The sequence below is a fragment of the Lissotriton helveticus genome, chromosome 7, assembly GCF_964261635.1.
Source record: "Lissotriton helveticus chromosome 7, aLisHel1.1, whole genome shotgun sequence".
Classification (NCBI taxonomy): domain Eukaryota; kingdom Metazoa; phylum Chordata; class Amphibia; order Caudata; family Salamandridae; genus Lissotriton; species Lissotriton helveticus.
In genome coordinates, this window is record NC_136068.1 from 1482925418 (window position 1) to 1482952469 (window position 27052).

The window sequence follows — 27052 nt, forward strand, 5'->3', positions numbered from 1 at the left end:
CAGCGGATTGGGATTTGAGCTTGCTGTTGTTTTACCATTACAATCTTTGAGAGTATCATTTGAAAGATCATACAGGTACCTGATAGGTACACTAAAACAAGACTAGTATACTTAAGTTCTACTGAACTTAGTTGTTGTAGAGGATAGGGAGTAGCACACCCTGACTACAACTACTAGATAGGTTTAGTAGGAAAACACAAGTGTAGGTAGATTGCAACATATCCACCCACACTAGAGCAATGTCTGGAGCAGAGCGATCCACTGGACCTATCTCTGTTGAGAGTGACCCTCCAAGGGCACCATCCAAATTTGCTATCTTTACTTTTAAAGAACTGAGGCAGCTGTGTTCCTTAAGAGGAATCAAAACGGGTCCTACCCCTATAGCAGGTCACCTCAGAGAGCTTTTAGACCAGTCTGAAGCTCTAAAGACCTCCAAACCAGGCCCCTCAGGGACCGGAGATGGAGGCTCTCCTTCTGAAGAAGAAAACACTGATGCCCCTGTCCCTGTCATCCAGATAGATGAGGAAGACCAGAACACTGGAGATACTCAGCCTGAGGATGAGGAAGAAGAGCAAGAGGAGGAAGAAAGTGGGTCTGATGATGAGAGAAATAGTCAGGTGTTAGTCAGCAGGCTTAACCAGGCTAACTTAAGCCTATTTGGGACTGAAAGTGGGTCCAACCCATTCAGACCCCAGGTGGACTTAACCAGGAGCCCAGGAGGAGGAGGAATCACTCAGGTGAATCCAATACCTCCCATGCTTCTAGAGGTTCTCATGGTCACTCCAGAAGGGAGTTGACTAGCCCTCAGAGAAGGGAACATGAGGCCAAAATGAGAGAGGCTGGACTTAGGATCCAGAAGCAAGAATTAGAAGTTGCCCTGGCCAAAGAGAAGCTTGCTAGAGCAAGACAGCCTAGAGAGAGTGGATTAGGATCCACTGGTGGCAGCACTATCCCTAAGGATAAAGACAGTTCCTATGACAATAGAAACCTGAGTAAGATTGTGCCCCCCTACAAAGTTGGGGATGATATCCACAAATGGATGACTGCACTTGAGAGAGCCTGCAGAGTACAGCAGATCCCTCAGGAGCAGTGGGCAGCAATCTTTTGGCTCTCCTTTGAAGGTAGAGGCCGAGACAGACTCCTCACAGTTAGTGATGGGGATTCTAGAAACTACCTGGTCCTGAAGAGCGCTCTGATTGATGGGTTAGGCTTAACCACTGAACAGTACAGGTTAATGTTCAGAGACACCCAGAAGACACAGACTCAGGACTGGTCTGAATTTGTTGAATGTGCCACTAAGGCTCTGGAGGGCTGGTTGCTGGGAAGTAAGGTTACAGACTATACAGGATTGTATAATTTAATTATGAGAGAGCAAATCTTAAGTAATTGTCAAAATCAGCTTCTACATCAGCACCTGGTGGACTCTGATCTGACCTCTCCACAAGAATTGGGTAAGAGGGCAGACAAATGGGTCAGAACCAGGATCAGGCCTAAGAACCAGGGTGGTGACCAAAAGAAAGAGACTACCAAGCCTCAAGAGAAAGGTGGGGATAAAACCAAAGCGAAAACTTCCCCAGGGCCCCAAAACTCCAAGGATGGGGGTGGGTCCCAAGACACTTCCTCTACACAGAAAAAGCCTTTTTGCCATGCCTGTAAACAGGTTGGCCATTGGAAAACAGACAGCTGTTGTCCAAAGAATAGTAATAAGGAAAACATACCTCCAGGTAAAGCTCCAACACCTCCTGTCACTGTTAGCAGTGGTCCCCCAGGTGGTGGGAGCACCCCCAAGAATTTGGGTGGGTTTACCTTTGGAACACAGGTGGACTCTGGCCTAACCAGTTCCCCAACTGATCTTGTCTATGAGACTGGCATGGGGGTTGCCAATTTCACTGATTGCCCAAATACTTTGAGCAAGTATAGGCAAGAACCCCTCATCAATGGCTTGAAAGTTGAGGCCTTTAGAGACACAGGGGCTAGCATCACCATGGTGGCTGAATGTCTAGTCCCCTCAAGGCAACATTTACCTGATGCCAAATATCAGGTGACAAGCATTGATGGAATAGAAACCAAACATCCCATGGCAGTAGTCCATCTTAGCTGGGGAGGTGTCACTGGCCCAAAGAGAGTGGCAGTGTCAGCAAACTTGCCTGTAGATTGCCTACTTGGTAATGATTTGGAAATCTCAGCCTGGGCTGAGGTTGAACAACAAACCCATTCTAGAATGGTAAATCTCCATGGAAAGGTTATTGGGGCTGTGATGGCTACAGCCCCAATCCAAGATGTCCTTCCTGAAAAGGTTGGTAGGACTGAGCAAACCTCAGCCCCATCTTTAGCTAACTTCCCTCCTGAAAAGATTAGCAGGGCTGTGATGGTAACAGCCCATACCCAAACTGAGTCTCCTCCTGAAAAGGTTGGTGGGGCTGTGATGGGCACAGCCCAAACTTAAACTGATACATGTGTTGTGAAGCCTGAAAAGATGGATCACTCCACACAAACAGAGAGCATTGAGGAGGAAGAGAAATCTCCCTCCCACCAGACTTTAGGAAAGGATCAGCCTCCTCAGGGAACTGATCTTACCCCTGATGAAGGAACTGCCCCAGAGGTGGTCAGGCCTAGCCTGACATAGCCTCTGATGTCAGTGGACCCTTCTCAGGTGGGACCCAGTCTGGAGCAGGTATCCTGCCCCTCTCTACCTTGCCTTAGTCAGCCCAGGGCTGCAGAGGACAAGAAGGACAGTGAGCCCCAAAGGGCCCTCTGTCAAATAAAGCACCCACATCAACAGATTAGGGGCACCGAAGCTAGCAGCCCTAGCCAGGTGAAAACTTTAAAAACTCCTGAGGGATCCCCCTTAAAATTAGTTAGGGACCTCCCACAGATGGATTCTGTTGGACACAGCCAAACCTGGGACCCAAAGGGCACAAACCTGAACTGTCCCTCCAGTAAGCCAACCAAGGGGACCCAGCCTCCAGCTTTAGGTAGCCAGAGGTTGACCCTGAGAGCACAGTGCAACTCAGTCAAAGAAAGAAAGGCCTACATGGTGGAGAGTGATTGGAGGAAGCTGAGTCCTACAGAGGAATCTCACTTCAGTACTTCATCTCAACATCAGCCTTTAACTTTGCCAAGACACACCACAGGTAGAGATTCCCTATGGCGGAGACCCTCAGATACCCTTAGGGTGAGGGAAAGCTTAGTGGACCATTAGACAGGGGGTAACCAAGCCAGAGCTGGTACTTCCTTATATGGCCACTTAGGCAATATAGGCTTACCTGGTCAAGGATAGCCTTATCTCCTTTCGTTTGGGGGGGGGGTTGTGTAGGAAGGTGGATATCTGACTATGGTTACCCCCAAACTTTTTGCCTGGTGTTTAGCTGGTTTTTGACTTTAGTTGGCCAGGGATCCTGCTATTCAGGCTAATTGTTCTCTCCTTAAAATGGACTCCATGTACCTTAGGTACATACACAATTGGAATTGGTTCACCTTATAGGCCCCTGTAACAGTGTACCCCAGGTACCCAGGGCATAGGTGCTTCCAAGGCCTACCAGGGGCTGCAGCACGTATTGTGCCACCCCTGGCCTGGCCTCCATATTTGACACAACTGGCTGATCACTCAGCTGGGGTAAGTCGGTGTAACCACCCCTTACTTAGGTGTAGTATGCCTATACCTAACCTAAAATGGACACATATGTTCCTATCAGCCACTCCTATGGAAGGCCTCATCAATCCTGGAGGCAGAGTGCTTGGAAATATGTGAGATGGTGCTCTGGCATGAGCTGAGCCTGTCTGCAGCTTTCGGAACCATGTCCTTTAGCTGTTTCATCATACTGCCATACCATATACTCTTAAGTGCATTATAATCCTCACGGTTAAATGCTATCTTTGGTTTCGTTTTATCAAAACATGTCGAGTAAGGTGTCATACGAATTGGAATACTACCCCCTCGCCAGTCCTGGCGAATGGGGGTAGCATTCCACCCTTCTAGAGGGACACGACATGTACCTAACCTGAACCCCGGTTCAAGTTAAACTGAGAATTAGCATCACAAAATGGATGCTGCCACCACAGACACAAGTCTGACCTCCTGCTGCTGGGAGTCCTTCCAGTGAGGGCAGCTTGGACAAAGGGTTTCCTGCCTTGGGAGGTGCTAGCACCACCCCAGACAGGATTTTGTGTATTGGGTAGGACAGGGCTGAATAGAATCAGACATGCCTGGGGCACACAAGGTGTCCCCGTGCATTTGCCAGTTCAAACCGGTGCTGGGGCTTTCCAGCTCCAGTCTTGGCGCGAAGCTGGACAAAGGAAAGTGGGTGTAACCACCCCCCCTTCCTGGTCCCACCCAGACGAGGGACCTAGTAGGTGATCCGGCCCCTAGAATTGGAATAAGAGTAGGAGCTGTGTCCTGGGACTTCAGATCATCCTGAACTCGACTTGAAACTAAGAAGAAAACTGTACTTCGACATTCTGCTGCACAGAAGACTGAAGAGAATCTCCCTTGTGGCCAAGGAGTGACCACCCGGTGAATACAGGCACCAACCAGCAACTCGACGTCTGCTTTGCCGCCGCCTCCCGCCGGAGCCCGAGCCCAGAGCCTGACAAGACCCAGACTCCCAGACATCTCAGAGCCCGATCCACAGTCCCTGAAAAGAAGAGACCCGTGGAGGCACCGAGAGACTTGGGACCGGACCCCTTGAAAGACCCCCGAGAAGCTGACTGCGCAGCACCCAAGGCACCCTCGATGCTGTGCTTTGGGGTTTAAGAAGCCCCAACACCGAGCAGCATTTGCACCGAAGATCAGCCCCCCAGCATCTCCACGATCTGTGTGGGGCCCTTTTGCACCTTGCCACTCGATGCGCCATCCCGGCCACTTGCCACGTGGCTAGTGGCCATCTTGGCAACGAAAACAACAAACTACACTGCTGGTCTGGTTGCTCCAGACTGGCCCTTGCTCCCCTGAAAAGGAGCACCCGCTCTGACCTTGCTGGTCCAAGTGAGAAGCTTGAATCGATTCCTGCGTGGCTTGCTTTAGCCAAAGCCTGTTTGCTCCAATCAAGTTGCCGACACCGCCATCAGCGAGAGCCTTTGTGGGACAGCTCGTGATCGACTCCTGGACGTCCTTGACCTCTTCGTGTCCACGTGGCTGCAGAGACAATCTTCACCTCATCGCCTGTTTGCACCCGACATTGCCTGGTTCCTTCCTGGTTCCACGGTAGTCACTGGCTAGTGACTTTGAACATTGTCCCCTCTGCTTTCAGGTCTTCACCTCTTCAGATCCACCCTTGGATCCACCGGAACTCTTCTCGACGACCCGCCTGCAGCATCTTCAGCTCCAAGCACCATCGATCTGCGTGACGAAACCCGACACTACTTCGCACCTGTGCACCCGCTTCCTGTGGGTGAGGTAACTCAGCAACGCCGGTGTTCCCACACTGGTATACACCTCTAGTGCCTGTGTCTAAAGTTTTATCCTTGTAGGTCCATCGGAAGGTTCCTAAAACACTAACTTTGTAACTTTTACGCACCATTGACACTGCATTGGTGCATGCGTGCGTTTTAAGCGCTGCACCCGAGTCCCGCGGGCCTTTCCTGACTTCATCACTGCTAGTCCCGAACAGCTCCAGCGATTGCCCAGGCCCTAGGCCTCTTCACTTTCCCCATAGTGGTTCTTATACCACTATTTTAGTATATGGTTTAGGTGGTCCCTAGGGCTCATTCAAAATTGTGCAACTTTTGTATATTTAAACTGTGTTTTGTTTTAACGCATTTGCTTCTGTGCTCATAAAGAGTATAGGGTATATTTGTAGAAATAAATCTACATATATTTGCAATATATATCTGTGTGGTGTCCTTTCATTTGGTATTCAAGGGGATTGTGTATGGTAAAACAGCTTGCTTCACATGCCTTTACAGAGTTTAGACTAAGACTGCTTAGTCCATGCTACCCCTAGGATAGCTTGTCTATAAGGTTGACTTTACAACCAATCATCGTAAGGGTTGCTTGGCATGGTACAAGGTGATCACTAGAACTAGTGAGCATCATATACCAGGCCAACTTCTCACATCACCATTCTGTGATTGATAGGCCAACTTATAATGTGGAAATTCGTAATTGCTTTGAAATACTGGCATCCCTGGAAGATCTGGACTGACTGTCCCAAAAGGGGTCTGGAAACCCAGAATTGTTTCAGTGCTGATGTAATAAGAAAAAAGGGTTGCATGACCCTGGGGCAAGAGGTGATTTTTTTAGAGTGGCTGTGTAACAGACCTAACTGACCCTAGGGATATATCAAGGATGACCATGGCTGATCAATAAGGTCTTCGAATCTGGTCATGGAGTACTGCAGGTATCGGTATCAATTCTAAGCTGGAGAATTCTGACCAGCTCGCTGCAATTAATAATGCAGACATTGTTTTACTGCAAGAAATATTTGGTTTCAAAACATTTGACATTTGCCAGGGAATATAGGGTAGACGCAGCACCTCTCCGCCCTACCTACAGTGCGTACAACATGGTAGTGAGATTGATTTTATTATTTTGTCCTTGGGTTTATTTGAGCTAATATTAGATTCAAATGTCACTCCCTCCTGTATAAGCGACCATAATGCGCTTGTCCTGGTCCTTGATTTATGTCTATCAAGTGATATTGAGTAGGCGGAGAATGTGCCACTAACTGGCTCATGCAACAAAGGTATCAGGATAAAATGAGACAGAATAAATAAGGAGGTCTTTTTTCATTAGCTCATAGCCAGGCAATCTCACTATTGACTTACTCTGAGGAATCCCCAGAGAATATATTAGTAGCCTTTGGTGCCTTATGGACTTCAGTGGTGATAGAGCGCTTACAGCACCCTTAATTGTATGGGTGCACGATATTCATGGTTTAAACGCACTCACATGTATTTTTGTCGTTTGCAGTGTTTCATGATTATTAAGATGCATTTATTCACGTTATAGTAGCACTGAAATGTAGGGTGAACATTCACGAAGGATATTACATGTATTAGATACACTTATAATTCATGTATGTGTAATGTGCAGGATGAAATTATATTTGTGCAGTGTAAACTGTGTTTAGTTTAAGTTGCCCAAACTGTAAGTTGTTTTGAGTTTTGTTTCTCCTTGGTTGCTCAAGAAATAATTAAATGAATCCTTTTTGTACTCGTAATCCTACTGCAGGTGCAGGAATTCAACCTCGTTATTCTTAGATTTAAGGAGATACCTGGAATCTCTTTGAAGAAGTCTGGAAGGTGAGAAGGGAGGACGCCTTTCGTGCCTGGCCTGTCTGAAAACCAAGGACACTGGAAGGCGAAGAAAAATTAATTAAAGCTTCTGTGGAAAGCTACTGAAAATGTTGCAATTGAAAAAGTTCACCATCTGACGTATTGTGGGTTGAACATTGTCTTTTTGTATGATGCGCAGGGACAGATTCAAGAGACTCCTGCTAATTTTTGGAGAGAAAGGAGCATCTTAGAACAAGCTCAATAGCTTTACGCTATCAGATCCATTTGACGTGAGTACTTCTTAGGAAGTCAACACATGCTGACACCTTTGGGATATGACAGAAGGGAGATAGGTAGGACCCTCTTTAGAGCAGTGCAGGGAAAGATATTTTGTTTCCTTCTTAAATAAAAAGAGAATTGGACTCAGCTTCTATTCTTTGCTGCATTTTGATTTTGAATTCATCACTTTATGCCTTTTATGCCGAATGAATTATATTCGTAGACTCGGCTCTGTATTGATTTTTATGTACCTATATACTCTGATATTGAGGTGTGTTTATATTCAATTATTTTTGGCCTTATAATAAATCCACAAAATTGAAGTTCGGAGTCTGTGATCCTTTAAAGCATGACTAAATTGAAAGTATAATCTTGAATTGTTTTGCTCCCCTCCACCACTTTTAGCAGGCAAATAAAAGACCATCTGCCTTGAAGTTATTAGGGAAGGCAAGAAGCAAATTTTAGTGTAAGCAATTGGTAGCAGAGGATGGTTTCCTGCTAAAAGTGAGGGGAGAAAAGATAAATTAGAGTAGGAACAGAAGAAGAATAGAGCTTTGGACGGAGTAGAAGATGGCGAAGAGTGATGGAGGCCGGCAGATGCTGACAGTGCTGCGAAAACAGTGGTAGCGTGAGTATAGAATTGTGTGGTGTGTTAGATTGCGGTGATTAATTAATCGTGTGATCTCTTGCGAAGTTGGGATGCAAGATGAGAGATTGTGAGTTTATCGGTCTACTGGTCGGACATGTGCGGATCAGGAAGTTTGGTTAGCAGACTCAAGAGAAGTCCAAGATCCCGGGATAGTTTTGTACTTGTATTTGTCTGATTAATACTGTGGGTGTCATGAAGTGCTATAGAAGATTCACTTGTGATAGGCGTGTGTGAGAGGGTGGTAGCAAGTGATTGGCTGTGGGGTGCCGTTGTTAGCAAGATACACCCTGGATGTGGCCGAGAATCAAATCATGCAATGTAAGAGGACTCAGAGTCAGCAGCAACATGAGCAAAGCCTTTAACAGTATTGCCCAACAGCAGATTCTATAATTGATGACCAAACAGGAATAATTCACTCAAAACAAAGTAGGCTCCCTCACTAAACACACATCCAGACCACATCCTCACCTTACAAGTCATGGTCATTAAGCATATGAAAAACATCAAAAGAAAATCGCGTTCCTTTGACGTAGTCTTATTAACACACACTCTATTCCCCACCACACCCCTTCAGGAATACAGATTGCTGCAGCTGATTAAGCATTTAATATCGCAACACCAATCACCTATCAAGGGCAAGGGAAACGCCAACAGAAGCTAACAGGAGAAGAGAGGAGGGATTCCCTCAAAAACAATCACGAAATGTACAACAATGGAAAACAGGGCAGCTCACCAGCCCTTCCCGAAGCTCGCTGCATTGCTTCAGCGTTCTAGCTCGGGAGTTGTTGTGTTATGTCAGCTGTTGGGCCCCGCCTTAAACAATAGACTTCAGCTGCCCAGGGACAGAGGCACAAACAAAGGCTCAACAACACCAATAGACTCGCTATAGTGCTCCAATGTAGATACACGCTGTGGTTCTAAAATACAAACAAAATAAACTAAAATTAAGGGGTGTATTTTAGATACCAGCGAAAAAAGTTTTTCCATGCAAATGTATTAAGAGTACGGGTTGGCTTGCATCTCATGTAAACACACAGAAAACATGCTGCCAAAATTAACCTAAAAATCATGTGAGTGCAAGTTGTTTGTAGCCCCTTCATCAAAGTTAATCATGTGCGTTGTGATGGCCATTAGGAAAGATTAAGCACACGGAAAATTAAGGGAAGTAAAACGAGGGTGAGGGTGGGTGAGAGCGAGAGTAGAGGAGCGCGCGCAGCCACGCTAATTGAAAACAGATGGCCCCTGCGCGCTGCTGCTTGCTCTCGCAAGGTGGATGCCACCTCAAGCACGAGTGTAACAAAAGGGCAGACCAATTTCTAAAGGTCACCCTAGAACAGCACTGTGCACTGCGCTAGGCTAGACTTAAAAATGATCATATTCTCTGAGACATGCTCACCAGACACCCTTCAGTAGCCACAGGCAACAAGACAGCTATGGTGAGCCCAGAGTCTTCGGCTGAAGCTGAAGGTGCAGAGAGCCTGGTGACCCGCACATTCATGGAGGCCCTATTTACTTCTATCATGAAGACCTGCAGGCAGTCAAGATAAATTTCTCCTCTGACCGCCGTGAGGGACTTGGACCCAGTGGGGGAAAGGGTTGCCACCACGGAGGATGGCACAGTGAGGAGGGACAAGGAAGTGGAGGGATTACAGCTGTAGAGGCTTCTCCTCCAGAAACAACAAATGGACTTCCAGGCTCACATTGAAGACCTTGAAAATAGGTCTAGAAGAAATAATATCCAAATTAGAGGTGTTCCAAATGATGCAAACTGTGCTGATTAGGAAGAATATGTGTAGGCTCTGTTCTATTTCATCTGAGGGACCCCAGCCAAAGCGGCAATTAAACTGGATAGATGCCATCGAGTTGGATTGCCGAGGCCAGCAAAGCAACACCCGGTGGATATCTTGGTGTGTGGCCGCGATTTTCAAACTAAGGAATCCATCTTGTGTAAGGTCCGCGATGCCCATCCACTTCAGCTCAGAAGCCACTCCCCTCAACTGTTCCTGGACTTAGCAATGATCACATTACAAAAATGGTGTGACTTCTGGCAGTTACGGCCCTCCTGAGAAACATTGGCATCTCCTGCTCTTGCGGACATCTGTTTCAGATTATCGTCCTTCTTGAAGGTAGAGTCCATAAAAATCAGATCCCTCTCTAAGGCCTGCAGAGTACTTGGTATTGAACACCCCTTCCAAGATGCCTGTCCTCCTGGCGCACAAGGTTGATTGGGGTCCCATTGATGCCAATACAAATCTGCACCTGAAGGCTTGCGCCCTGACCCTGAGACCATAGGTGGGTGTCAGGGTGGTGGGGATGGGCCATAAGGCTCTAGCGGAGTCTCGACAATGGATATGCTGGTTGAAACCACCCCTCCACTGATGTTCCCATGTTTGATGGACATGTTACGAATGATTGTAGACTGTTTTTCCTACTTCAATGGTATTGTTTTTTTGGGGGGTTTCTTTTTCCTTTTCACTATGCCATCCAAACTAGCCAAGTCTGTGCACGTGGCCCTGGCTTCATGTACTGGGCCTCACCCTTTCCCTATGTGTCCTACGTACCCCGGGAGAGGGGAGTAATCTTCTCAGAGCTTCACTTCCCGATTTAGGCTTCCTGGGGCGTAAGATTGTCAGTCTCAGTGTCTGGGGTCTCAATAATCTCACCAAGAGATCAGCTGTCCTCTCTCTCTCCTTGAACAATCAGGCAGTGATAGCTGTCTCCTACATGTGGCTAAAGATGTTTATAGATGCAGTCCTGTCGGTTCCCACGTCAACACTGGTCCTCTGACCCAGGCAAGAAGGGTGGGGTTGCCATTCTCTTGTCAAAAAGCTTTACAGGGGAAATCATTTTTTAAATGTAATTTTTTATTTATTGCCATTTTGTAACATACAAGCGGCAACAGTCAGGAATAAGTCAGTTTCAATAGGACAATGCCAAATCCTGACACAAAAAAAGGAAAAAGGCAGAAATATAACACAAAAAGCAATAAAGTATTACATCCATGTTCAAATATATCGCTTATCATACATTGGGCCGAAGGAACCCCATCATCCGTCTCCCTCAAGTAGACTGTGTATGTTATATTACAACGTATTTGACAGCACTATATGGACAGTAGCTTTCTTTCTGTTTTCTGCTAACGGTGTGGCGATACAGAAAATTGTATCATAGGAGCAGGTTGCTCTACGCTTCATGAGCATAAGTGGCAATATGTAGTCTTTTGTAGCAACACAGTGAGGTGGGTTGGTGGTGATATTGAACCTGAAGTGTCTTTGGATCTCAGATAAATCAATAAGGGTTCCCAAATGTCTCTAGGATGGGATTTTGGCGACATCGTGTTTCAAAGATGTGACAGCTGGTCAGAGCAAAAAGCCACATCTAATAGCCAGTTCTTCACTCTTGGGACCGGCTTTCTGCCCCACTTCATAGCCACTCTGGGCTTTGCCAGGACAAGGAGCTTGGCGGAAAGTTTCCAACTATACACTGGAACATCTTTAGCATATCCCAATAAGCCTATTATTGGTGTGCACCGAGTATGTGTTTTGGTTATTGACTGAATTACCAGGAAAACCTTGTTCCAGAAAGCAGCCAATTTTGGGCAATACCACGCTAAATGAAAAAAAGTCACCTGCGGCGCCGCTCATCTGAGGAACTAAGGGTCACCAGTTAGCCCCATTCTGTGTAGTTGCAGTGGGGCGCGATAAATTCGGTGTAGGAATTTAAAATGTATTAGGAGGAGCCTTTAATTGAGTGATAGCATTTCCAGCTGTCCACAGCAGAATGACCAGTGGGCATCTGTCAATTTGGGACCTATATCAATGTCCTATAGCAGTCTAGCGCCAGGGGGCTGCGTCAGGGCGTTAAGCTGGACCATTGAGTACAGCAGCATTATCAGTTTGTGTGATGCGGTAATGGTGAGGATATATTACAGTACTGGCAGTGTTGGGGTTTGTGTTAGCAAGGTGTTGTATAGAGCATGGCATGAGCCTCTAATCTGATAATATAAAAGGAGGTCTAGTGCAGGAGGCGGGTATTTGGTGTTGGTGGACATTGTTTGTAGGAATGTGCCATTGGGATAAAGGTCAGAGAAAGTGTATACATTAAGGCGACCAGCCCTCTGCTTTGCCCCCTTTTCCTGAAGCAGCAGCATCATAGGGTTGTCATGCAGTGGTATCAACGGCATGTATAGCTGCACTAACCCACACCTTTTTTGTATGCCCTCCCATGCCCACCGGACACATTTAATCGTGTTGGTTTCACCTCTAGGCACCTTGTATGGGTAATATAGGGATGTATTTAGGGGCCATGGGTTCGCTCTATCCTTTTCAATTGCAACATGGAGCTGAAACGGAAATAGGTGGATCCAGATGTGTAAGAACTTTGCCTGCGCACTGAGAGTGTAGAGGGCCATGTCCGGTGTGCCCATTCCTCTCTGTGCGAGCGATAATGTGAGCATTTCCCATGAAATGCAGGGCTTTCTACCTGCCCATACCAGGCTGATCAAGTTGGAGTGGAGGCGTGACAGGAAAGCGCACGTGGGTGGTAAGGGAAGGTTCTGTATAGATTTAGGAATTTAGGTAGCACTATCATTTTGGCTATAGCAAAACTGCCCGCCAGCGAGAGTAGTAGCTTAGACCACACCGGAATTCTATCTTCTAGGCATTCCATTGCATGGCTGAAATTTGAAGTCTGGAACTGCTGCATATCACGACTTAGCTATATTAAAAGGTACACCCATTTCATAGGTTATTTAGTATTGAACTCGCATGTATGGTCTGTGAGGAGGAAGAGTGTGGACTTCGCCCAGTTTATATTTATGCCTGAGAGTCCCCCAAATTGGACCTCTTCCCGTATTATCACGCCCACATTCGTTTGCGGATTCCTTATGTATGTGACATCATCCGCATGTAGGGAGATTATTAGCCCCCTAGAAGAGAACCCAATCCCTCGCCGCATGTGATGCTGTCGTAGCCTGGGAGCTAGTGGTTCCATTGCAATCACAAACAATAATGGTGAAAGGGGGCACCCCTGTTGTGTGTCATGAGTGATTTGTATACGCTTAGAGATGGGCCCATTCATGTAGACTCGCTCTGTGTGCAGCATGTTTGGCTATTTTTTTTTAAAACAAAAGTGGAGCTGAGTCCTAGCCATTTGAGCAATGGGAAGAGATAGTCCAACTCTAGAAAGTTGAACACCTTGGTGCCATCCAGAAGCATGGCCACTGCTTGCACATGTGGGTTTAGGTGATGCATTATTGCGAAAAGCATGCGCAAGTTGTGTGAGGTGGAACGACCTGGAATAAATCCTGCCGGATCCGGCAGCACCATCCTGGTCAGCAATGGTAGTATGCAATATGCCAGGATTTTTGACAATATATTGTTGTCTACATTTATTAAAGATAGTGGCCAAATGAGACACATCTGGTGGCAGGTTTGTCAGGCTTGAGAAGTGAAATGATCACAGCCTCTCTGAGCGTGAGAGGAAGAATACCCTCTTTGAGGGAGTGGTCAAACATGGCCAGAAGATGTGGGGCTAGGAGGGCGGCATATTCTTTATGAAAAGAGGTGGTGAAGCCGTCAAGGCAGGGTGGCTTGTCACTTGGAAGGAAGGTTAAAATCTGCATTATATCCTCCATCATGATGGGAATTTCAAGGAACTTCCTGTGTGCATTATCAATCTAAATTAATTGCAAGGTGTCTAGATATGCCGTTAATTAATCTCTGTGTTGGGATGGGGTGGAAGTGTATAGTTTGGCATAAAAAGTAGACATTGTTTACAAGATTCCAGCGTAGTTGCCCTGGACACAGTCGGCATCATCTAGTAATTCAAGTACATATATGGAGGTGTGTGGGCCTCTGAGAAGGCCTGCTAATGTCTTCCCCTGTCTCTCCACCTCACCATAGCGGTGTATTCCGATATCTTCTCACGGATGATTGCCAATATGCCCGGATCATTAGAATAATGATAGTCAGACTCTAGATCACATATAGCACCTTCAAATGTAGTTAGTTGTGTGCGTATTGTCTTGAGTACCCCTGCTTGTTTGGAAATGCACCACGTAGTACCGCCTTAAATGCCTCCCAGAGAACTGATGGAGACATCACTGTGTCCTTGTTTTGTTCGAAGTCAGCAATAATGTCTTCTCTCATTTCCTCACCGAACACCGTATCCAGCAGTGCTCTCTGGGGAAGATGCCATGAGAATGCAGGGGGACCTGTGGAATCAACATCTCCAAAAGAACGGGGGGCATGGTCTGATAACGCGTGAGCCAAGTGTGGAGAGGAGACACATGTACCCTCACGCTGCCCTACCCGGGACACTCTCCATATATCAAGTGGATGGTTCTCCTGTATGATTGTGTTGAATATGGATGCTGTGCCGGGGCGTGGACGGCGGGACAGACCAGACCTGTTGCATCAATAATCCAGGGCGACATTGAAGTCCCCTACCCAAAGCGTTGCTCCACGTGTGCTCCCTGCCACCAGTCACCACAGATTGGCAAAGAAACCAAGGTCATCGTGTTCGGTTCATATGCTGTCACTAGCTTTAGGGGTTGCTTATACAGTGTTCCTGTCACAATAACATACCACCCCTCTGTATCTACAATGACATCCTTGGATTGCCTGGGCAACCCTTTGTGAAGCAGTATGGTCACCCCTCCCAGCATAATTGGAGTATACTGAGGTGTAATCCTCCCCATACCATCTGGCTTTCAGGCCTGGGGCAGTGCGTGTAGTGAGGTGTAGCTCTTGTAGAAAACATATCTATCCGTTGCCGTGCCACATACGTATGGACGAGGCGGGATTTGCGATAGTCATTGAGACCGCAGATATTCCAGGTTAGACATCCAAGTAGAACCAGTGTATTTTGCATAAGATTGTGGTGTCGTGGGTATCTAATGCATACCGGATCACGAGTTGACCATGTAGTGAAATGTCGCTGAGTGCCACAAATGATTTCAAAAACAGAAAGACAGAAAATTGCAATAAGAATAATCCCCGACCACCCGCCCCCTACCCACTCCAACCCCTGAACATGGTTAAGCTTCAGTACCCTCCCCTTCCCAAAACCCCCCTCATTTCCCCCTAACAATACAACGAGAAGCATCCCAGGGGGCAGAACACGACTGGGCTTACTCCCCCACCATCAAGGTCGGGTGACCGGATAGGCTCACACCCCATGTATACGCACTACAAACATGAGAGAACAGTAATTCAATAGTCATCTTGTGGTACCAGCATTTCTGGAGTTAATTGTGGTTGGGGCTGCCTGCGATGATATTGCCGATATGCCTGCATATCTGTGCTGGTTCAGTCATTTTTTTTAGGGGATCGTCTGTGGAGCCCCAGCTGATCTCGCCGGGAGTGCTTGTTTCTTGTCAAGATGCTTAGCAAACTTGAGGGCTACCTTGGCATCCATGAAGGAATGGGGCTTGTCGTCCTGTGTAATACAGAGCTTTGCTGGATAAAGGAGAGCATAGGATTGTTCGCTTGCTGGAGTAGTCTTTTAGCTGGGAGAAATTAGCATCTGGCTTTTTGGACGGCAATGGTGAAGTCCAGATAAAAGGGTATTGAGTTACCCGGATGTGTTATGTATCGTTTCTCAAGGGTCAGGCGTAGGATCATATCCTTATCCCTGTAATTCAGTATGCGTGCCATAATGGGTTGCGCCGGAGCACCAGGTGGGAGGGGGTCACTGGCGAGGGTCGTCTGTGCCCTCTATACAATGAAACACAAAACCTTCCATGGTGCGGATGACGGCGGATTCAGGAATGCCAGTGATCCGAAGGTTGTTGCGCCGTGATCTGATGGTATCTCCTGGTCCCCATGGCAAGTAGCGCATTTGCTGGGAAAGTGAGTTTAGGCTGCTTATTGTCCTATTTGCCCATGTTTTCCACAGGAATCTACATAGTAGTGGTGGGTGTGCCAAGATTCTGACCATGCAAATTGCCCACAACGCAGCATTCTCTGCACTTTCATCCACTATTCGTGCGACCAAGTTGAGAGCCTGTGTCCAGGCATGTCCCCGTAGGATCGCCTTCTGCGCTATTTCCAGTCCAGAAGCTGGGCTGTCAGGTGATGAGTCACAAGCCCCAGGTGCTCCCAGTGAACACTTTCTTGCCAGGCCTAGGAGTAGGCAGTGAAATGAAGTGTGGCAATTAAAAGGAGAAAATTATATAGTATAACAGCTGGCCTGGAGTCAATACCACACCTGTATAGCTTGTGGTCAGCTGTCTCATCGACCCACAAGTTCCCACCAGGCGTGCAGAGTGCTATTATGCCGTCCGGACTTCAGCCTTGTGGCCAGGCAGCCAGCATGACCAAGGACACACACGGAACCACAGCCTACCCTTCCACCCAGCGCGTCGATCTTGGGCCGTCGATGACTCCCTCCCTCCCAGAGGCTCGGGTCCAGCCTGCCTATCCCCGCAGTTTGAGGGCTCTGCTGCTGGATTGTCTCCAGTGCATGTCTCGTCTGCTGCACCAGCACAGAAGGGCCGCATCTCAGCAGGCCTAGGCTGGCACATTCATCTGCAATCAAATCCTAGCTCCAGCATGTAGATCTTGTCTTCTTCTTGTGTCCACCCGCCCGCAGAACCAGCAGCAGCCACCTCCAGAAGCAGGGCCGGACTGGCGATTCCGGGCACCAGGCAATCCCAGGTAGGCCGGATGGTGTGGAGGCCAGTTTTTTCAGAGGGGGCCGGTTTTGCTGCGGCAATTACGTCGCAATTATGTCGCGGTGATTGGTCGGCGGGCAGCTAGAGCAATTCAGAGTAGACGCCCTGCATTGTGTAAAAAACATGAAATATAGCAGAACGGCGTGCATTGTTTCAGAAGCAAATACCTCATTCAGTAAAAAAACACAGCTCTTTTCAGCTTAAAAATTCAAAGGGTCGAGGAGACAGATTGGACGGTTTTTGGCCCGTGACTGACTCCGTGAGTCAGAGTCAGAATGGGGGGGGGGGGGGGGAGCACAACTGCACTGCTGGCAGCGACCCCCCCCCCCTCTTTGTCCCCCTCTTCTCTCTCTTTCTGCCTCGCTCCTCCTCATGTAGTAAAAATCGAGACTACAAGAAACAGGCATTACCCTTTCTTTCCACCTTTCGTTTATTTGCTCCCATGTGAAAAGGATCCAAAAAAGAAAAACACTAGCTGGAAACGTCGTCTTTTTCTGACATTTTTAAATTTATAAGTGCAGCCTCAGGGTGGAGAGAAATAAAACATTCAAAATATGAAAAATAACTAACTAACTAAAGCAAGACAGAGTGGTTGCAAGGTGGCCAGATTGATTTATTCACACCTCCACATTAACGCCACTTTACAGTGTTTGCCAGTGAAGCACTACTTTTGTTGTCTCCTCGTTCTTTGAAAAACAATGTTTTCCCTGGGTGGGAAAGTGTAATATTCCTAGAGGTACTGAAATACCTGCTAGTTGGATGAATTGGAAAACAAAAGGCATACTGCGGCTCTGTATTCTCATGACCAGACCACTCTCCCCAAGGGAGCACATTCCCATACTAGACCGCATAAGGTCCAGCAAGATCTTAAAAGCCCTGGTGTCTTAGCACCAGCAGGTGGACCCTAGCAGTGGCAAGTGTGGGTTAACCTTGAAGGCCTGTCCTCTATGATTCATTCTGAAGTTCACCTTCAGTCTTGCAGGCAGGCCTAAGAAGCAGCACACCATAGAGTGACAGTGACTGTCACTGAGGTCACAGGACCATTGAGCAGGGTGGCTCTAGGGCAGTGCGACCGCAGCAGTCGCCGACCAGCCGCAGTCCGTGCAGCTAACAGCGGTGGGCCAGAGGGGTGCTGTTAAAGGGGATTTCGAGGGACGATGCAGAGGGAACATTACATAAATAATTAATTTTCCCTCAGCACTGTCCCTCAAAATCCCCCCTTACCCGGCCCCATCACCCCACTGCTGTTACCTGCATGGACCGCGGTTGGCGCTGACTTCAGGTGGGGGCGTTGTGTTTGCAAGTATAAAATGGTTTTAAGAGCACTTGCTGCCTCCTTCCTGGCCTCTAACAATTTTCGGCAACAATAAACATGTCATCTTGGACGTTTTGACTCATGGAAAGAAAGCGCAGAGGGTTAATGTGCCTGCTGCTAAGAACATGTACCATGCAGATCACAAAGTGCACATAATGTAAATAGGTCCGTGGGTTACTGCTTTTGTCAGAGAAACCCTATTGTTACTTGAATTTTTTTTTGTTTAAGAATTTTTATTGAATTTCCAGGTACAAGAAGCAAAAAAGAAAAAAAAGAAGAAAATAAGAACAAAAGGCAAAAGCATTCATAAATATATAAAACATATTACAAATTATAGGAAAGCAAATAACATATAGATGCAATATAAGTATAACATTGGAGAGAAAGAGAAAAGAAAAAGAAGAAAGAAAAGAAATAAAGATCTATAATTGTGTATGAGAAGAGTAAAGAGAAAAGGAGAAAAGAACTAGTGTAGGGGAGCATGTGTAGAGCGATAGGTTGTAAAAGGTAGCCAAAGAAGATCAGATTTCATTTTTTGAGAGATAGAGAGATGGAATACACATTAGCAATTCTATGTTCATCACAAATAAAATTCTACCAAGTTAGTGAAGATATTTTAGAATTATCTTTCCAGGAAGATAAAATAACTTTGAATGCTAATGCAATAAAAAGGTCAAATAGCATGGAAATAGAAGAGGAGTCATCAATATCAGGTGAAGAAGAACCTAGAAAAACGGTTTGTAACGATAATGTAAGATCACAATTAAACATTTTCATACAAATAGCCCAAACAGATTTCCAAAAAGTTAACACATTTGAACAGTCATAAAGTTGATGTCTCAATGTGCCAGTATCATTAGAACAAGACCAGCATAGTGGAGAAGAGGATGGGGAAAGCTTAGAAATATACACAGGAGTAACAACAGCCCTATTATAAATAAAGTACAATGACTGGGTTATACGAGCAGCAGCAGACATTTTAAATAACTTAGACTACACTTTATCCCAAGTCGTAATAGAAAAGTAAATGGACAAGTCAGTTTCCCACGCAGTTTCAATAAATGTTTAGGTCTCTCAATAACATTTGATAACAGTAACTTATATACAAGAGAAGCTTTAGGTCTGTGTGTCGGAAATAAAAGATATAAAGGAGTAGGTGGGGTAAGAGATAGTGCATCAGTTGGAAGGTCAAAAGAAGCTAATTGTGTTTGTAAGGCGATTGAAATTATGGTATATTCATTAATACAAGAATCAGGTAACTATAATTGTACTTGTAGGTCAGGAAAAGGAATAACGGAATTTTGGTGAATTGATTGGTGTACAAAAATAATTCCCTTCTCCTTCCTGTATTTGTAATAACATGATTTACCTTTATATTTAAGAGATTTATTATACCAAATTGTGGAGGATAAAAAGCATTGAAATGGAGTTAGACCATTAGAAAATGTATTGTACAATAGACTCTGCGAATATTTTAAAATTGGATTATTGAACATGAAAGTACTGTTGGACATATATATTATGTTCTGAAAAGAAAAGTCTTTTAATAATGAGCGTTCAAAAACAATCCACCTGGGAATGGGAATATCAGCAAAATCTTAGGATAAAGCAAAGAGTGTTAAATCAAAAAGGCCGAGTGATAAACTGTAAAATTTGGAAAGCGTACACCACCTTCGGTCTTCTTAGGACGAATGAGTTTGGTAAGAGCAATTCGTGGATGTTTCTTGTTCCATAAATTTTTTATACAAATGGATTTTGAGAAAAATAGGAAATGGGGATCCGAAGAGGTAACATAGATAATGTGTAGAGAACATGAGGCACAATCATCATTTTGATAGTATCTAACCTACCCCACCAGGAGAGATATAGGGGAGTCCATGTGAGAAGGAGTGATTGGATTTTAGTAACTAGTGCATTAAACGTATATCTTATTGTGGTGGACAAAGAGGCAGAGAACCAGATACCAAGGTACTTAATTTTTGTGGGACACCAAACAAAATCAGTGTCATTAAACATAAATTGGTAGCATAAGGAGTTTAGAGGTAAAACTTCTGTCTTCGAGAGGTTCCGTTTATATCCAGAAATACTGGAGTATAGTCGAACCTCATCCATAAAGGGTGGGAGGGATGTAATGGGGTTCGACATGTAGATTAAAATATCATCTCTATAAGCTGATATTTTAGTTTCTATGGAATTATATGTGAAGCCAGAAATATGTGAGTTAACACGGATACGTTCAAGGAATGGTTCAAGGCATAAAACAAATAATAAAGGCGACAGGAGGCAGACCTGACATGTACCTCCGGATAAAGAAAAAATTCTGGAAAAATGATTATTAATAAAAATACTAGCTCGTGGGCATGTATACAATAATTTAATATAAGTATTAAAAGTAGGTCCAAAGCCAAACCATTGGAGAGTTCTGAACATAAATTGCCAATTGATACGATCAAAGGCCTTTTTGGCATCTAAAGATAGCGCTGCAAGAGGAGCTTTGAATTTTTTGCCATATGAAATAATATTTGCAAACATTCGAACATTATCCGATGCCAATCTACCCTTCACAAACCCAACTTAGTCAGTTTTAATCAATAAAGGAATAATATTTTCAAGACGAGATGCAAGAATCTTGGCAAATATTTTACAATCATAATTTATTAAAGAGATAGGGCGGACTTTTTTTACAAAGGGAATGGTATTTATCTGGTTTAGGAATTATAATAATTAGGGCGTCCATAAAAGAACCGGATGCTTTAGCTTCCGCAATAAAGGAATTAAAAAGTGTCAGAAGTTTGGGAACAAAAATGTAGGTAAAGGTGGTGTAAAATTCAACCGATAGACCATCAGGACCTGGTGCTTTTGACTTTTTTAACAATTTAATAGCATTAGTTATTTCTTGAGCCGTGACCTCTTTTTCTAATGAATTAAATTCATCGGGGAGAGAAGGGGGAGAGGGAAGGCCTGAAAGTAGGAAACGTGTCATCAGAATAAAGAGATTGATGATAATCATGAAAAACTTTGGCAATATCTTCATCCGACGACACCATTGTTTTAGTGGATTCATTTAAGATGGGCCCGATATTTTTACGTTCAGATTTAATTTTCAAATAATTGGCTAACATCTTACCCGCTTTATTTTGACCACCATGATATTTAGATGTAATTTTAAGAAGAATATTACAGGCTTCGATTGTTGCAAGTTTGTTGAGGTCAGATTTGGCCTTAAGCAGTTCATGGAAAGTGGAAGACGATTTAGAAGTAAAATACGTATGTTCCAATAATTTAAGATGTTGTAATTGGTCAGTATATTTTTTCACGTGACTTTCTTTTTATTCGAGACATATGAAATGGTGAAGGCACGAAAAGAGGCCTTAAAGGCATCCCAATTATTAGAAACAGAAGTGTCCAGTGGATTATTGAAGTTAAAAAATGCATTAATAAAAGTAGTGGCTTATTTGATGAACACAGTATCTGATAATAAAAAGTTATTAAGTTTCCTGCAACAAAGTTGAAGGGAGGTAAGTGAAAGGTCTAGTACAGCATGAACGGGTGCATAGTCAGAAATAAAAATGGATCCAATTTCCGAAGTTTGAATGGAAGGAAGCAGGGATTTACTAACCAAAATATAATCAATTCTAGAACAAGTTTGATGCACATTAGAAAAAAAAGTATAATTAAGTGAATCAGGGTTACATGTCTTCCAAACATCATACAATGAACGAGAGGCAATGGTAGATTGAAATGCTTTATGGGATTTATCAGGGTTAAATTAACATTTGGATAGTCTATCAGAGAAAGGGTCAATCCATTGGTTAAAATCACCAGCAACAATAATATTAGGGCAATCCATGGAAGAGAGCAGAATTTTAATGTCGTGCCAAAACGTAGGATCCGCTTTAACAGGGCCATAAATATTTAATAAGATTAGAATTTTGTTTTGTATAGCAACCTTTGCCATTACCCAACGTCCATCTTCATCATTCTGTGTAGATAACATTTGTACGGATAACGACTTGTGAAACAATATAGCGACACTCCCTTTTTTGCTAGATGCAGGAGACTAAACAACTTGACCTACCCATTGTCTTTTCAACTTAAGTGACTTTGCTTCAGTACAATGAGTTTCTTGCAGAAAAGAGACCTGAGAGTCTAACTTGGATAAATGAGATAATACCGGTTGTCTTTTGACAAGGTTCACAAGACCTCGAACATTCCACGTAGCAAACTTACACATAATGGAGGGATAGGAGGGTAATACACGGATGGAGTTGATACACGTCAGGAATACGGCTAAAAAAGATAAAACACCACATGTGAGAGTCATGTATGGAAAAAGATACAAAAAAACAAACATTACTAATGTACACATGTAACAAGATGAACATTATTGTCAAAGCAAAACAGATATGGTGAAACCAAGAAAAAATGATATAGGGACAAAGAAGAGAGAAAAAAGAGAAAATACAAGATAGATCAAGGAAAGAAATCCTGATCCATAAAGAAGTAAAAGCAAAAGATGCATGAGACGTAGCTGCAACAACAAGAGATGGAGCGACAGAGATAGAAATAAAAGAACTAGAGTTAGTAACAGCCCTCATAAACATGATAGGGAAAAAAAAGAAATAACAACAGGAACATTACAAGAACCAGCTGCAGAATTAGTGGAAATATTTTGGAGAAAAGATTTAAATTTAAGAGGATCATCAAATAAACGCGTGGAACCATTGTGAGTGATTTCACACAGGCAAGGATGCAAGATACCATATTGAATATTCAATTGTCTCATCTAGGGACAAAGAGCCAGAAAGAGCCAGAAACTCCTTTCTTCTATCATTAGTAGCATTAGATAAATCCTGAGATATGAAGATGTTGTGATCAGACCACTTGAGATGACGTTTAGCTTTAGCTTTAGAAAGGACATGCATTAAGTCTGTAAATTCTAAAAATAGCATAATGATTCCTCTAGGTTTGGAGGCATGAGGTTGTAGACAACCAAGTCTATGGGCACGTTGGATATTTATTGCAGGCTCTGGTGGAAGGTCCAAAAGTTCTGACAAGAAATTCTTTAGAAATGACAGCATATTAGGACCTTCAATATTTTCTGGCAGACCATAAAGATGTAAGTTATTCCGTCTGTTTCGATTTTGAAGGTCCTCTGTATGAAGTTTTAAGCATTGGATTTCCTGTTCCAAAGATGGAATTTTAGTAGAAACATTGTGTAAATCACTGATACGTTGCTCCATATCCAACACCTTAGCCTCCATACTAATCCATCTATCCTCTATTTGTTGAAGCTCATCGTTAGTCGTGGTCATGAAAGATTTAAGACCTCTAACTTCATCTAGGATAATATCAAGAACAGGATTTTGGGAGGATAGAATAGGCAAAGGAGGATCATTTTTGGCTCTTTTGTGCTTGGTACCAGTTGAAGAGGCTCTAACCGAAGTTAGATTAGATTAGATTAGAGTATTTATAGAGCGCATGGCTGCCTCGGCAAAAAGGCGTCCCAGCGCTAAAGTTGATGGCAAGTTGAGGTATCACTTGCCATCTTGAAATGATGAGAAGGGCGAGAAGTGATTTTTAACAAAGATTTCAATCTGCCCATATGCCCACAAACAATACTTCAAAAATAGACAAGGCAGCAGCAAAAAGAAATAGTAATAAAAAAAAGGAGAATTGTACATAAAAGACTTCACTAAAAACAATATATGTAACAATAACTACTGGATGGGAAAAGATTAACCACATTAGTACCAGTCTAGCACTTAAATTCAACAATCAGCTCTACGGTGCCAAATTAAACTTTAGAGAGAACATGCCAGTGCCCATTACTATGTGTCATGCTTTTTTTTGTTTGAGCTACAATGTGTTATAATCTAAGATAATGCAGAAGGTTGTGGATTATGTGTCATGTTTGTGAAATACACAGTCCAGTTTAAAATCTTGTGAATTCAAGAGCATATAATTCCATTGTTCTTTTTTTTTTCCACAGCCAGCAAATTTCTTTTGTCTCCCCCTCCCCCTCGACCCCTTATAACCTATTTCCCATTTCTGGTTCTCCAGCGCCAAAAGGTCATATGAATAGATATACCACTATGCAAATATCATCACTCCATTATATATAGAACACAAAATTAAAAACCATTGTCATTTAACACCAAGAGCTCTAATTAATAAAAAATTGAGAGACCTATTGCATTGCAAATGCTGGTTATTTTTCAACTCTGGACTGGGGCTCTTCTTTGTGGGGCAACGCTCCTCCACTCAAATGGAGAATCTGCCCTTGTCGTACCCACAGTCGACCAACAACCCCAATTTTTTGCAATGTTCAAAAACAAAACAGATAGAAAAGGACTGCCCCCTTTACTAATAGAGGTTTGTATGTTTCAGTCTATTTTTGGGGGTCTCTGTAAGAATGTCTATGGGTACACATATGACTGGGTGGGTAACGTGGTGCTCTTTAAGGTCATCATATACTATTTACTGTGCTTTGAAAGTTGATATAATTAAATATGTAATAAAAAATGTGCTTTAAAATGCACCATTGTGGTCTATCTTTTTCCAAAATTTTCTTGGGGGAGAACCCCCCGAAACCCCCCTAGTAGTGGTCGAGCTCGTTCGCTGGCCTCGCTCGCGACATGCTGGACAGGCGCTGGTCTGGGGAAATTTGCCAGGGCTGCTTTCAGATCCCAGTCCGGCCCTGTCCAGAAGTGCTCCAGCACCGCAATCCCAGCTTCAGCTCTCAGGAGTGCAGGCAGCCAATCCCCTCCAGCGGCGACGTGAGGTAGGCCCCGCTGACCACCCCGGCAGTTGCAGTGAGTATTCCTTAACGAACAGCAAGAGAAATTCCTTACACACTCACTTGCCTCAATCCTCTAGACCCCTGATGCATCCACAGTGATTGGTGTGACATGAATCTTGTCATGAACTCTGACTTAGACTGTTCTGGGCAGCACTCAGCTCAAACTGGGGCCTTCTTACCTGTGGGCCTGCGCCGGTTGGGAGACTGTGCCTTGCATGATGTATGTTGATGACTGTGTTCCAATACGAGGTACTACACGTTTTTTCCTGCAGCACATAAGACATATGCATGAATTGATCCCTCATCCCTACTGGATCTCATCTCTGATGCTACTATGGACCTGAGATCACTCTCGGATCCTGCACCTTATTTCCTTGATGATCCAGCTGCCTGCCTGACCCTTCCCATCACCAATGATGGCATCTCCATGATGCTATTCTGCAGTCCAAGCCCAAGGTCGATGCAATTCGGGCAGTGATTAAAGATTATATATCTACTAGCTACACTGGGGAGACTTCCCTGGCTTCCGTCCTGGAGGTCCTTAAACTTGTGGCCCAGGGAGAACTCATTCCCCTCTCTGCGGCCGAGAACCATAGGCGCCTGGATAAATGTAATAGCCTGGAGAAAAAAAGTTTCTAAATAAGAAGGTATGCACAAGTGGACTGAGCTCCTAGAATTTGGAGGGAGTTGGAGAAGGCCTGGCTTCATCTTAAACAGTTAGACCTGGACAGGGCGGAATTCGCTATGTTATGCCTAAAGCATAAATTTTATCTGGGAAGTAACCAAAGCAGTCTTATGCTGATCTATCAGCTTCGCAGTAAAATTCACACTGGGTCCTTCAGTAAACACCATTTACACCAATCCCAATATGGAGACCGGCAACAATGAGGGAACTGCCTCGGCCTTCCATACTTTCTATGCCTCTCTGTATTAGTCTTCAAAGGGAAACAACCTTTACAACGCAACCATTACATTGCACTACACTTACAACGCAGGCGTTACAACGCAACATCCTTTACAACACATGACATTACAATGCAGGCATTACATTGCATACCATTACAACGCATGACACTACATCACGTCACTACAACGCAGGCATTACAACGCATACCATTACAAACCATACTATCGGAGTTAGAATAGTAATTTGTAACCCCTACACTATCCAACACTTACCCTACTGTTGCACCCCCTGGAGTTAGAATAGTAATTTTTACCTCTACACTATCCAACACTTACCCTTCTGCTGCACCCCCTGGAGTTGGAATAGTAATGTTTACCCCTATACTATTCAATACTTACCTTAAATGCAATGTAATGGTATGCGTTGTAAAGGTAATATGCGATGTAATGAGCTTGCTAGCGCCGGATGCCTTTTAGGTGGTAGTGCGCTCTAGAAGTGAAGTGAAATAAATAAATGGAATGTGTTGTAGTGGATGTTGCGATGTAAAAACTGCATTGTAGGAGGAGCTACGCTAGCAACCAAGATGGCCGCGTAAGCTCCCGGCTCCGCCGACCTCCGCCAGCAGCTCGACTACCCTGTCTTTTATCCTGACTTCACACCTGATTCCCTTGTTCGTGAAGTTCTGCTGACTTCAACGGTGCGATCCCGAGTTCTCTACCCCATCGGCTGACGAAGATACGCCGTGTCTCCATTTTCGGCCTAACGACGTATGGAAGCCGGGACCCCGATTTCTAGCCTATCCGGGTTGGAATTCAATAACATCGGCCGTGAGACCTGAACTGAGCCCGGTCTCCCGAAGTATGCCGTGAATTTGTATTTCCGGTGACGATCCTGTGCGTGACCTACATCGAGGACACACCACTGTGTTCCACCGGTTGCCGTGGTGGGGGTCCATTGCCCGGAGACCTTGCTGACCTCCCGGGGTCGACGGGCTGGGGCCCTCGCCGGGGGCGACGGTGTATTCCGATAGACGGTGAGCGCCCGCTGTTCAACATCTGATTTACGTGGCCTGTTTCCCCGGGGTAGCCGGCCCCCGGTGTTCAAGTCCGGCTCTGTCGCCTACTGAGAGGGGATGGGGCGGACAGAAGGCACGCCATCGCTGCAGGCCGTCATGGCCGCCCTTGGGGCTCTCCACTCGCACACTATCG